Consider the following 11,545-nt stretch of genomic DNA (forward strand, 5'->3'; position numbering starts at 1 on the left):
TTCGAGCATTTCATGAATTAAACATTGAGCAATACAAACATTCCCATTTTACTGTATTCTTATAGTTCATCACAAGCTAAGACTTACAGTGTATTGTGTATCATTAAAGTGATCTTGGAAGGGAAAATGGAAGTGTAATCTTGACCTTTTCATATTCCTTCAAACTACAGGTAAATCAAACTCCTTATTCTAAATAGCTGTCAAACCAGTTCTACCATTTCCACTAATTTTTCCCCAGAAGTGTGTTTTATATCATGTGTTAGGTTAAAACCCACCAGAAAAATAGTGTTCTGGTATAGCTACAAGTAAATGCTGGTTTTATTCATCACAGACTAATGGAATTGGAATTCTCTGGTGTAACTTCATAGAATGTGAGAGACTTTCAACACAACACTTTGGGTATTCTGTATCCAGGATGACTTGCTGTTAAGAAAGGTAAAAGCTTGTCAGGTATCTCTTCTCAAACTCCTGTAATTATGGTGAGGAGGCTCTTGTCTTGTGGATGGTGCAGTGTAGATACTATTAGGACAGCACTATAGCTTTTTGTACTTTTTCACTCTGAATTTCCTTTTTCAAAGGTAATTCCTATGAATGTAACTCAAATTAGGTCAAATATCAAATATAATGAATAAATTGGTTTGATGAATGAACGAAGACAACTTTATAGAGGTTGACAATATTTAGCATGTTATTATTCAGTGCTATTATCTAATCAAGAAAAAAAAAGGCCTTAAATGTATGACATTGGTTTAGTAAAAAAACTCCCACATTTAATATCAGACATGTCCAGAGTATTAACTTTGCATTATGGCAATTGGATTTAAGTGCTATCCACATATACAGTCTTTTTGGTAGAATAAGAATAGCAATCCCTAAATTGTATTTGCATGGGAAATTGCAACACAAGTGGGAAGAAAAACAGAGTCTTGTTAATTAAAGTTCTAAAAATTAATTATGCAAATAAACCTCAAAAGGCTATTTAAGCTCTTTCCAAGATTTCTCTACAGCTTTTGATGAGCATTTTTGAATTACTATATCTGCATTACAGGTAGAACTTTAAAATAATTCAGCATATATATATATGTTTTCATACTAACAAGATAATTAATTTTGCTTTAGCATAGAAAAATATTTTCTTGGGATTCTAATTCAGGGTTATATTTTTTTCACTGTATGTTATAGAAAATAGAATAAATGTATGCAATCAAACTTAGGAAGTTAAGTTTCCTGATCAGCTTGGAAATAGCAGCAATAAAATTATATTTTTTTCACTGTATGTCATAGAAAAGTAGAATAAATGCATGCGATCAAACTTAGGAAGTTAAGTTTCATGATCAGCTTGGAAATAGCAGCAATAAAGGTCAGAAGTACAAAAATTTTAACCAAAATATTCCAAAAACGTAGGTGATGGAACAAAACCTTTCATGAAATCTTGTCAATCTCTGCAAATATGTTCAATCAAAAAGTAAATTACAGAGAATAAAAGTATGTTCATGTATAGATACAAGTGTTCTTTCTCTATATGTTCAGAATATAATACTTTTCCTTTTTGTTTATATAACTGACATAATTTATGTCAAAGGAATTTCAAAATTCAAGAAGACTCCAAACCAAAGCAGAAGTTGTTTTACATGATCCTGAACACTTCTATTCATTCCTCTAAGTCACAAAAAAAATCTGAAAAATATTTTCTAATAATTCCAACATATTTAAGTAATTGACAAAGAACTGGTAATATATTTTTTATGGCTGAATATGTGAGAGATTCAACAGGGTATGTAAATATGTAATGGATTAATAATTCATTTCATAAGCTATTTATCTAAGATAATTTGATTAAATCTCACTAGAAGCTTTAATTAATTAAGTAGGTCTAACAGCCCATAGGTAAGATGGGCAAGGACATCAGGTTGCTCCATGTTCCTACTATAAAATGTAGAGGAAAGTTTATTAATTGGGAATATACTGGAATAGAGCATCTTCAGTGAGACCTGACCTTAGCAAAGCCTCAGCAAGGTGTTCTCAGGGCAGCCTCTGCCAGGATGCACAGGAGCCTGTCTCCCAGGGGGCAGCAGGAACAGAGGCAAGTCCCTAGAGAAAGCAGTAGCTTTAAAGGAAAAAGAGTAAGATTTGAGTCTAAAAAAGCTGGAAAGTCTTATTTGTTGTGTATCTATATGTACCTCCAGACCTGTGGGATGTTACCATATATGTGTATCTGTGCTTGTGTTCGTTGAAACAGTGTAAGACAGATATACTAAGGAAAAGGGCAATATTTCCACTAGAATGACTTGCAGTGAACAATTATACATCCTAATTAATTGCAATTTCTCTTCTTTTACTCAGTCCAGAAAGTGTAAAGAACTAAACAAATGTGAACAGCCCTGAAATTCTGGAGGACCGAAAGGCAGCACTATTTGAACCCACTGCAATAACATTGAGGCTCAAAAACAGAAACATGGTTTTGTGCTTTTATTCCCATGTTTGGTTCTCACCATCTATACAAGAATGTGGCAATGAGTAAATAACTTGTCTCAAGTTTCTGTCACAACCTCTAATTTATTGAATCAGAATATTCTTATTCCTTCCTGCCATAAGCCCTAATTTATTTAATTAGAATTACTTCCTATTTAGTGCAGTCTTCTGGACAGGTATGATACATACATCAGCATTTCTTTTCTGGTAATGTTTGTCAACACTTTATTAAGTAGATTAATGTGCAAACATCCATACAAGACATAGTCTCCGTGACATGGAACATTCCCAGTTCCAAGATGTTCCTTGCCTTTTGTATCTTGCTGGTGTCTCTTAGAACAAAATTTTTTTTCATTCACATTGAAGTACTTTCTTAAATAGTTGTCTGCTGGCAATAGAGTTGGTCTTCTGACTTCTGTTTCTTCAGTAATTAGCAATTGCAGAGCAATACAGAGCAGTTCATTGGAAAGTCTCTACAAGGTAGTCAGTTCGGCTCTACAGAAATCTCCTTATTCCCAGATATATAATTTCAGTTTAAGGATAATATTGCATTATTTCCAAAATCTGAAAAAAATTTAGTTAGAAGGAACTGTATGAAGCTTTCATGAACTTCATGAGGTCATCAGCAGCACAAGTAAACAAAAATTAATACCTTTTTATTTAGTTACCAAAATGTCCCACAGGAAAAACCACTGCAACCCAACAGAGAGAAAAAAGCAGCAGAATTTGACAAGCTTTCTGCCTTCTTCTCTGTGGTGTTGAAAGCACAAAATCACAACCACCCTTGTAGTGGTAAACCAGTAAGAATGGCCTCCACAGAAATGTAATTGTTATTTTAATTCTATATTTACAAGACAATAAAATGCCAAGTCAGCGTTGGCCATTCCCTTTTTTGATCATTACCTGTCAGCTTTTTGTGGCTTTATCACATGGCCTCCAGTTTCATTAAAAACAAAACAAAACAAAACAAAGACAGCCAATAACAAAAAGCCCAAAACAATGCACACACAACAACAAGCCTACACATCAACAGCTAAAGGGAAGTCATTCATCCCATAATTGCCCTGGCCTCAAACAAGCCATGAAGTAGTGCACACAATAAAGGCAATCTGTCCTCTTTTAAAGGGAAGTTCAAACAGCTGCCTTGAGTTTTCTATTGCATATTCAAAGTGATAATGTATGAAATTATTAACTTCTGCACTGGGGTTTATGGCATTAAGAACCCCCCATCAAGTAAACAAATTAAGGATGTGGCTGGTCTTAAGGATTGCTTTGTTAGAGAGTTCTGGGTCAATTGGGCTTTCAAAAAGAGCTTGGATCCCTGAAACATTTCGGAAGCAAACTTAATTGAAGACGGATGGTGTCTGACATCAGAAATGCCCATTTTCCTTTCTTTGCATGTCATTCCCCATGTTGATTTGTAAGGATACCTAAGGGTTATATGCCAAGCTACCCAGGGGAGAGACTTTTTGGTTGTTTGACAGCTAGCATAGCTCAGCTATAAGCCAGTGAGCTGCACAATTCATCACGGGTTTGATCCAAAGCTTGGGAGAGTTAATGGGGGCTCTTCTTTGACTCTATTGCTTTGGGTCAGAACCACTGCAAGAGTCACTGCAGCCATAACTTGAGCCCATCCAAAGGTACATGGATTAGGCCATCTAAGACTGCTCAGCTTCTAGTTTATTTAATAAAACATATTCTGCAATTCTTCTTTCCTTTCTAAAATAAACATCAGTGTTTACTGTCTTTTCTGTGCCTCTCTTGCCCCCTGCCAGCCACCATGCAAATGTTATCTTATTGCTCAAAGGTGTTGACCTCTTTGCTCTTCCTCCACCTTCACACTTCTTTCTTCTAAGTGTTTGAAAACATTAAAAAAAAATAAAAAAAAGAAAAAGAGGTTTTCTTCTTCCAAATCAAAGTTCACTGGATTTTCCTGTCATCCTTTCCTCCCTGTGTGATAGAGAACAGAGCTTGCTACTGAGATTTCTGACTACCCAAACCCTGTGCAAAGCTTCATGTAGCAAATGTATTATTCCACTTTTAATTAACAGAAGGAGTTTCCTTTATCATTGCCATTTATCATCTCTAAAAAACCCTTTATTTATGCAAAGGCAGGAAACTGATAAAAGATCATAGAATCATAGAATATCCTGAGTTGGAAGGAACCCACAAGCATCATCTAATTTGTCAGCTCAGGTGACCCAGTAAGGACAATGTCATCCCAGGGACCAGAATCTGAATGAAGAGTCCAGCTCTAGTCCCACAAAGGGCCATAAATGTCTGGCACAATTTATGAACTCCACAGTCCAGAATAAAGTGTGATTGTGGACGACCCTGAAGTAACTTACAGGGAGATTGCTCTGCCTCAGCCTGGGGCTCACCAAGAACCAAGCAGGGAGTTGTCCAAGATAGCCAGTATGAAATCCTCAGGTTAAAAATGGGCATCTTAATTCCCATTGCTTTGGGGGCACTCATGTGCTCCCCAGTTTCCACTTGTATTGTAATCTCACCTGTGTTTGAATGTCTAAGATGCTTTATTTTCCATCTGTGAGGCATCCTCTCCCCTAACTTTGAAATGGAATCATTTGAGACTGTTAATTCCATATAGTAACAGAAGCCCTATACTTTGCTGACCCATGAATGACATCCAATGGCAATTAAGTTAGTCTTGCCTGTAGTTCCCTGAATACCTCAGAACCCATCACTTTCCATTAGAATCATAGAGTGGTTTAGGTTAAGTTCAGCTCACATATCTCAAAAAAAATCTTGAAGCATTGCTTCAAGAAAAATAAAGGATCCACTTTATTCCATTATTATTATCAATGGCATTCTGAAAGAATACACAAATTATTTGCCACATTCAGGTAGCCTGCGTATTTAAATAAAAATATGCTAAGACTGTAACCTCTGGGGCAGAATGTCTCCTTGATGCTAGCACTCACTTATTCTGACACAACAGCTGGAGGAATCTCTTGGCACTAGCCTAATAAAAACATAACCTAAAGTATATCTGATAGAGAAATAACCCACTTAAATGGTTTACTAAAGATTTTATTGATGAATCAACTTTTACATTCTCCTCTGCTGGTCTGACTCCCCTTTAGTGAATAGCTGAAAACAATGCATTATTCTGGTTGACATAACAGGCAACATGAAATCTGTTCCTGGGAGGTTTAAGTGACAGGAACTTTATGGCAGTTTAATAGTTTTAAAGCATTTTGTTTCTAACAGTGACTTACACTTGCAGTGATATAATGTGATAAAAGTGTACAGCAGAAGCTGCAGAAGAAACAGTCATGTCCACACTATTGGGTCCTTGTGCCTGGGGTTGTACTGCTCCAGCCTCACAACTGAAAACTCACCCTGCTTGGGACTTAGAGCCATCTGAGTGAGCACTACTCACAGAATGAGCTTAATTGTCTGTGTGAAACAGGCAGGGACATTTGCAGATGTAAATTGAACGCTGCTGAAGGTAGCAGTAGAGTTGTAACGTTCTATAAATTACTTTCGCTGGCCTGGCTCAGCACCCCTCACAGAGCTTTCAGCTTGATTCAACAGGGCTCTAAGCAACCAAAGAAGAAAATTTCTTTTAAAGAAATTTAATGCAGCAGAACTGATTAACTGAGAAACAGCCTACAAACAGGCAGCTGAGAGAATGTTCTCGGCAAGCCAAATAGCCCTGTTATGTTGGTTTTATTAATTAACATCTGGCTTCCTGCCTCTAAATCGGGTCCCCTTCTTTGCTGCTTTAATGCCATGTTTTCACCACTTTTACTCTGAAATGTACCCCTAGAATTTGAGATTAAATCCTTTGGCTGTTCAGCTTCTGAAACACAAGTCAATCCCCTCTAAATAGCATACAGCAACACAGCTCCAGTGGTCTCAGCAAACCTCATTTTCCTGCAGGGACTTGGTAAAGAATGGCAAAAAAGAAGAGACAAAGTCCCACACCAAAGAGAGAAAAATAATTAGTGAAGTAGACAGGGTATAGAGGAGACAGCTTTTAACTGAAGAAACACTCTCCATCATTAGGAGAGCTTGGGTAGGCATACCAGAACAGCATTATCTCTGTGGGCTGGGCTCATCCTAAACTGGAAAAATAGCTATGTATTATGGTTGTGGTTTTGAAAAAAAACAAGACCAAACCTTCACACAAGTTACAAAGCAATGCTGGCTGCTGCAAGCTGCTCCTCCAGTTTCTGAATGCTACAGTCCAGCCTGCTAAAGTACAGGCTTTAGTCTACTCAAAAAAGCCAAGGTCTTAAAAGACATAAACTATATGATATAGACTTTTAGTTGATAGTTTTCAGAACACATAGCAGAAACCATACATGTAGTTGAAGGCCATAACTTAATCTGAACAGATTTAAAAATTCTGCATTTTATGTCTTCACAGTTGCTAGTCTCTTTCAGACTGTGTTTCCTACACACTGATGTTTTCTAGTACCCATCTTGGCTAATAGATGTGGAGGTTTTTTTAATGATTACATTACATTTCAGTATTAAAAACTGGGTTTACTTTTAAATTTTAATTGATCTTCTTGTACTCCTTTGTCTGCTTTTCTGCTGCTTAGTTTGTCAGGGGTGTGTGTGTTAGTTGGATCCTGGAGAATAATTCTTTGGAAGTGACTCTGTTATATTGCATTCATTGTTCCTCAAAATATGCTGCCTCTTTGAGAATTTTTATTAAGCCTTAGGCTATCTTTAATTTCACAAAATGCTTTGGTGCTTTGCTCTTCTCATAGTTTCTATCTATCACCACATATTCTGTCATCCAACACACTGCAAAATTACTGACCAGCTTGACAATAAATGGCACCTCTATTTTAAAAGAGCTTTTCTTAACATGTGCAATTGCATCAAGTGATAGAACATGGTTGTCAATGGGTTCACATAACTTGTCCCCAAGTGACATGTTTACTTACTGCTGAGCCACCAGTTCAGCGGCTGTAAGATTAGTAGAGATTTACAGAAAGAAAAATATATCCTGTTAATGCTTCACAAGTTAAGTTTTGTAGTTCAGTGTTACAAAATCAACTGTTTTTACAGTGTTAATGCACAAGTTGAAGCAGCTTATTAAGTGTCAGGGGGCTGATTTTATTCAGTATGTAAAAGTATACTGTCCTGATTTCTTCATATCCAAGGGTTTAAAACTCTGCTTTGATAAAACCTGAGCTGATCCCACTTTTTAAAGAAGTCTGTGCATACATCATGGCTTTAGTCCACTTACTGCATTGCCTAAAGTGGCAGCTGATGTCATCTGATGAAAAGAATGCTCCTGGGTCATGTGCTCAAGGCTGAGGTTCGTCATCAGCAGAGCTGTAACTGTGATAATCTCCTGCTGCAACAGATAAAGAAATCTATTACTGGCAACTCTACATGAATGCAGAAATCCTGGGCCAGCACAGCTTCTCACTTCAACTGGTAGAAATTTGTCTCGTGATTTTATTGAGCATTAGGTATAACAAAAAGGAAAATAGTTAAATATTCTTATGAATGGAGCTCCAGAATTTTCAGCTCACAGCATCCAAAAGGAAAGGATTATCTCATCTATCTTTGGGCATCTTAGTGTTTATAGTCTAAGTTAGTCTTTGTTTCCCCTACAGTCAGTAGGAAGAGGTGGGTAATGTGGATGAGCCCATTTCCTACAAGGTTTGATAAGAGAGCACCAGTTTACATTGGCTGCACAAGATGTGGACTGCTGAAGTTGACAAGAATTTCATTTAGTATTATGAATTTCTAGGAAATGAATGAGATAATGAAATGCTGTTTTGAGGGATGTCTTACTTCTCTGTTATTTTCTTTCCTGCTGTCTTCCATTATAACAATAAAACCAATGCATTTTAAGATGGCCCAGCTTTTTCTTGGCCCAACTTGATCTCTGTGTGGGAGGTCTACACCAAACAGTACTCAGTACTCACAGAGCCTCTAAAATTACTCTTCTTCTAATTGATGTTTGGTGAAAGAAGGCTTGTGCTTCCAGTAATCTTCCATGTGTAACTATTAATTACATCTCATAGCCAGGCTGAGGTTTGATTTGCATGGTAAGCATGCTGGGGAGCCATGTACATTATCCTATAAAGACAATGAAGCTTCCTGGACTGTCTAAAAAAACAATATCAGATTTGTCAAGCAAGCATTGCCACTACAGCTGCTGCATCTTGCAAACCATAAGCACTAATTTTAAGTAAAGCATTTTATACCATTCCTGAGTTCACTGAAACTACTGGTAAACCAATTTTTACTTCATTGGTGGTCAGGCAAAGTTTTAAAAGTATCTTGCAAGCTTTAAAGTGAAAGGAAGTTATTCTGTGGTTTTGGTCAATATTTTCTTTCAAAATCACTTCATGGATGTTATTGTTACTGAATTTGGCTGAGTATTCAGAGTTTTCTGAATTTCTAAGAAATTCTCAGATATTTTGTCTTTTAAGACAAAATCATCAAAGTGAAGCTGTTACCAAACTCTCTTTTCTTACACAAAACTATTGAAAAAATGTGCCTACTTACAATCTGATGAAAGCAATTTTCTTTGATTTTCCAAAAGATATTACAATAAGATTCAATAATTTTCAGGAAGTTAGAAATAATTCTTCACTTCTTTGCGTAGGGGGATTTGAAGCATTCAGCATTGCTGCCTGCAGCTATATCCTCATGCAGCACAGGTATTTTGAAAGCTTAGACCTCTTCATTTTTCTATTTGTTCATTCAAATCAAGCAAAATAACCCAATGTGAAATATTATTTAGCACTTATGTACACAGGACTTTGTGTACATAGGGCATTGTTGGCTGGAGGTCTTGTAACAAAGAATGGGCCCATATAAAGTGGGATAATAAATAAGCCTACTGAATTTACTTAGTTACATGTGCTCAGATAAAATGCTCATCAGCACATTGTAGGAAAACACTCAGAACCAGGAAGGTAAATTTCCTTCAGATTTAATCACCTTAGATTTGTCCCAGCTCTTTCACAGCTGTGATAGGTTGCCGGTTTTGGTGCACTTCCAAAGACTTTCATGCCCCCTGAAGTCACACAAGTCCTTAAATACCCAGATACGAGCAGCTGCACAAGGAGGAATCCAGCAGCTGTTCAGCTGCTCTGTCCTGCCAGCTGCAAGCCAGTACCACTGAGAAAAGGTGCTGCACTGACTGGAGGAGCTGCACTGAAGGAGCTCATCCCAGAGGGCACGTTGGCCTCCTGCCCCATTGGCCAGCCTGGGGATGATCTGGCTGCAGCCACTCAGGGCCCTGAGCCCTGAGCAGGGCCAGCAGGGCAGCCCTCCCCACCTGTGGGATACCAGCAATTAAACCACTTTCATTTTATTCTCCTATTCTTTGTCCTTAATACATCTTAGATCACAAGCTTTCCAGGGTAAAATTTCCCTCTTATTATCTGTCCAGTGCAGTAGAATTACCTCATCTTTGCAGCACTATTCAGCCTGAAATTTGTACATCTCCTTGGGAAGGTTAAAGGTCTAACTTCTTCCACTTTGAGAAATTCCTCCTGGGATCATCCAGCAAGTTCTTAAGGACTGATCCACCTTCACTCATAGATTTTTGATGTATCACTCAGCTTCTTTCCTTTCCCCAAGGGAAAATGGCTCATATTCATCAAAATGCTAAATATATTTTTAGAATATAAGAACTATGTTGTTTGGATTTGTGCAGGATTTTTAAAATTATTTTCTTTCTAAAATCCATGTTCTATTGGGAGGTGAGGAAAACAGGTGATTTGCTTATTTTTTTACTATTCCTGTTTCCAAATTTTGAGATTATAAAAATATTCCCTAGTTTCAACATTTAAAAATTTTCCTTTGTTACTACATACAGAAAATATACACAGGCTGTTGCTTTCCTCAGTGACAGATTCAGGCTCTCAACAAACACTGTCTGACATTACCAAGCATAGTTACCTTTCTGCAAAAAGATCCCAAGAATAGGCAGCATGTGACTTCAGATATTAACAGAACCAGGAACTCTGGAGAACTGCTGAGGTGTCCCTCACTATTTCTGTGATGGAACACATGTCCCACTGTTGAAAAATATTAACTCTGTACAATAAATAAATATCCCGTAATTCCTTCTTGCTCTCTGCTTTTCTAAGTTTATTTTTCCTTAAGAATAAGCATTTTACTTTCATTTAAAGAAAGAAAATAGAACCATATTTTGTTAATACAATAAAATGGAATATTCACTAAAGAAGGGAAAACAAATGGTTGAAGGAAAGAAATAATCATTTTTTTTCTTTCTAGGGAAAGGGCAAAATTGGTTGTGCAGAATGGGGTTTCTTTTGAGAGAGGGAAAGCAGAAGAGTGTAGTGGTTTCTTGATGCAGCTTAATCTGATGCTTGAGAAAATAAAGAAGAACCTTGCAAATAAATATCCCTTTCGCACTATTCCTGATAGCATCTTCCAGTACATTATGGGGGCTTACAAAAAGAACTGGAGAGGAACTTTCCACAAGGGCATGGAGTGATTCACCCAGGGGAAATGGCCTCAAACTGAAAGTGCAGGTTGAAATTGGACATTAGGAAGGAATTTTTACTGTGAGGGTGGTGAGGCCCTGGCACAGGTTGCCCAGAGAAGCTGTGGATGCCCCATTCTTGGAATTGCTCAGTACCAGGCTGGATGGGATTTTGTGCAGCCTGGTCTAGTGGATGTCTCTACACATGGCAGGGCTTTGGAACTAAATTATTTTTAAGGTACCTTCCAACCCAGTTGTCATTCAAAGTCTCCTTACCCACTGTGTCCAAATCTGAAAGTGGGAAACTGCAGTAAGTAAAAATTGTGCTGTTAAGCAATGCATTTTTCTTTTATCCTGGAATGAATAGAAATGAAATGTTGGAACTGGAGTTCATCTACATCAGTAGGGTGATCCTGGGAAAAGAGATGAGTGTTCAGCACAACTGGTTACTGCATGTCAGCACAGCGCAGGCCACCTACTACATACCCTCAGAGACCTCACTTCAGTTCTGGCATAAAACACAGTAAATTAAAATCCTGTCCTTGAAAAAGACTGAGAACATGAATATGAATATTTGTCAATGAATCAGTAGCCTTTCTAGTAGTTCATTAA

The sequence above is a fragment of the Geospiza fortis genome, unplaced genomic scaffold (assembly GCF_000277835.1).
Source record: "Geospiza fortis unplaced genomic scaffold, GeoFor_1.0 scaffold81, whole genome shotgun sequence".
Classification (NCBI taxonomy): Eukaryota; Metazoa; Chordata; class Aves; order Passeriformes; family Thraupidae; genus Geospiza; species Geospiza fortis.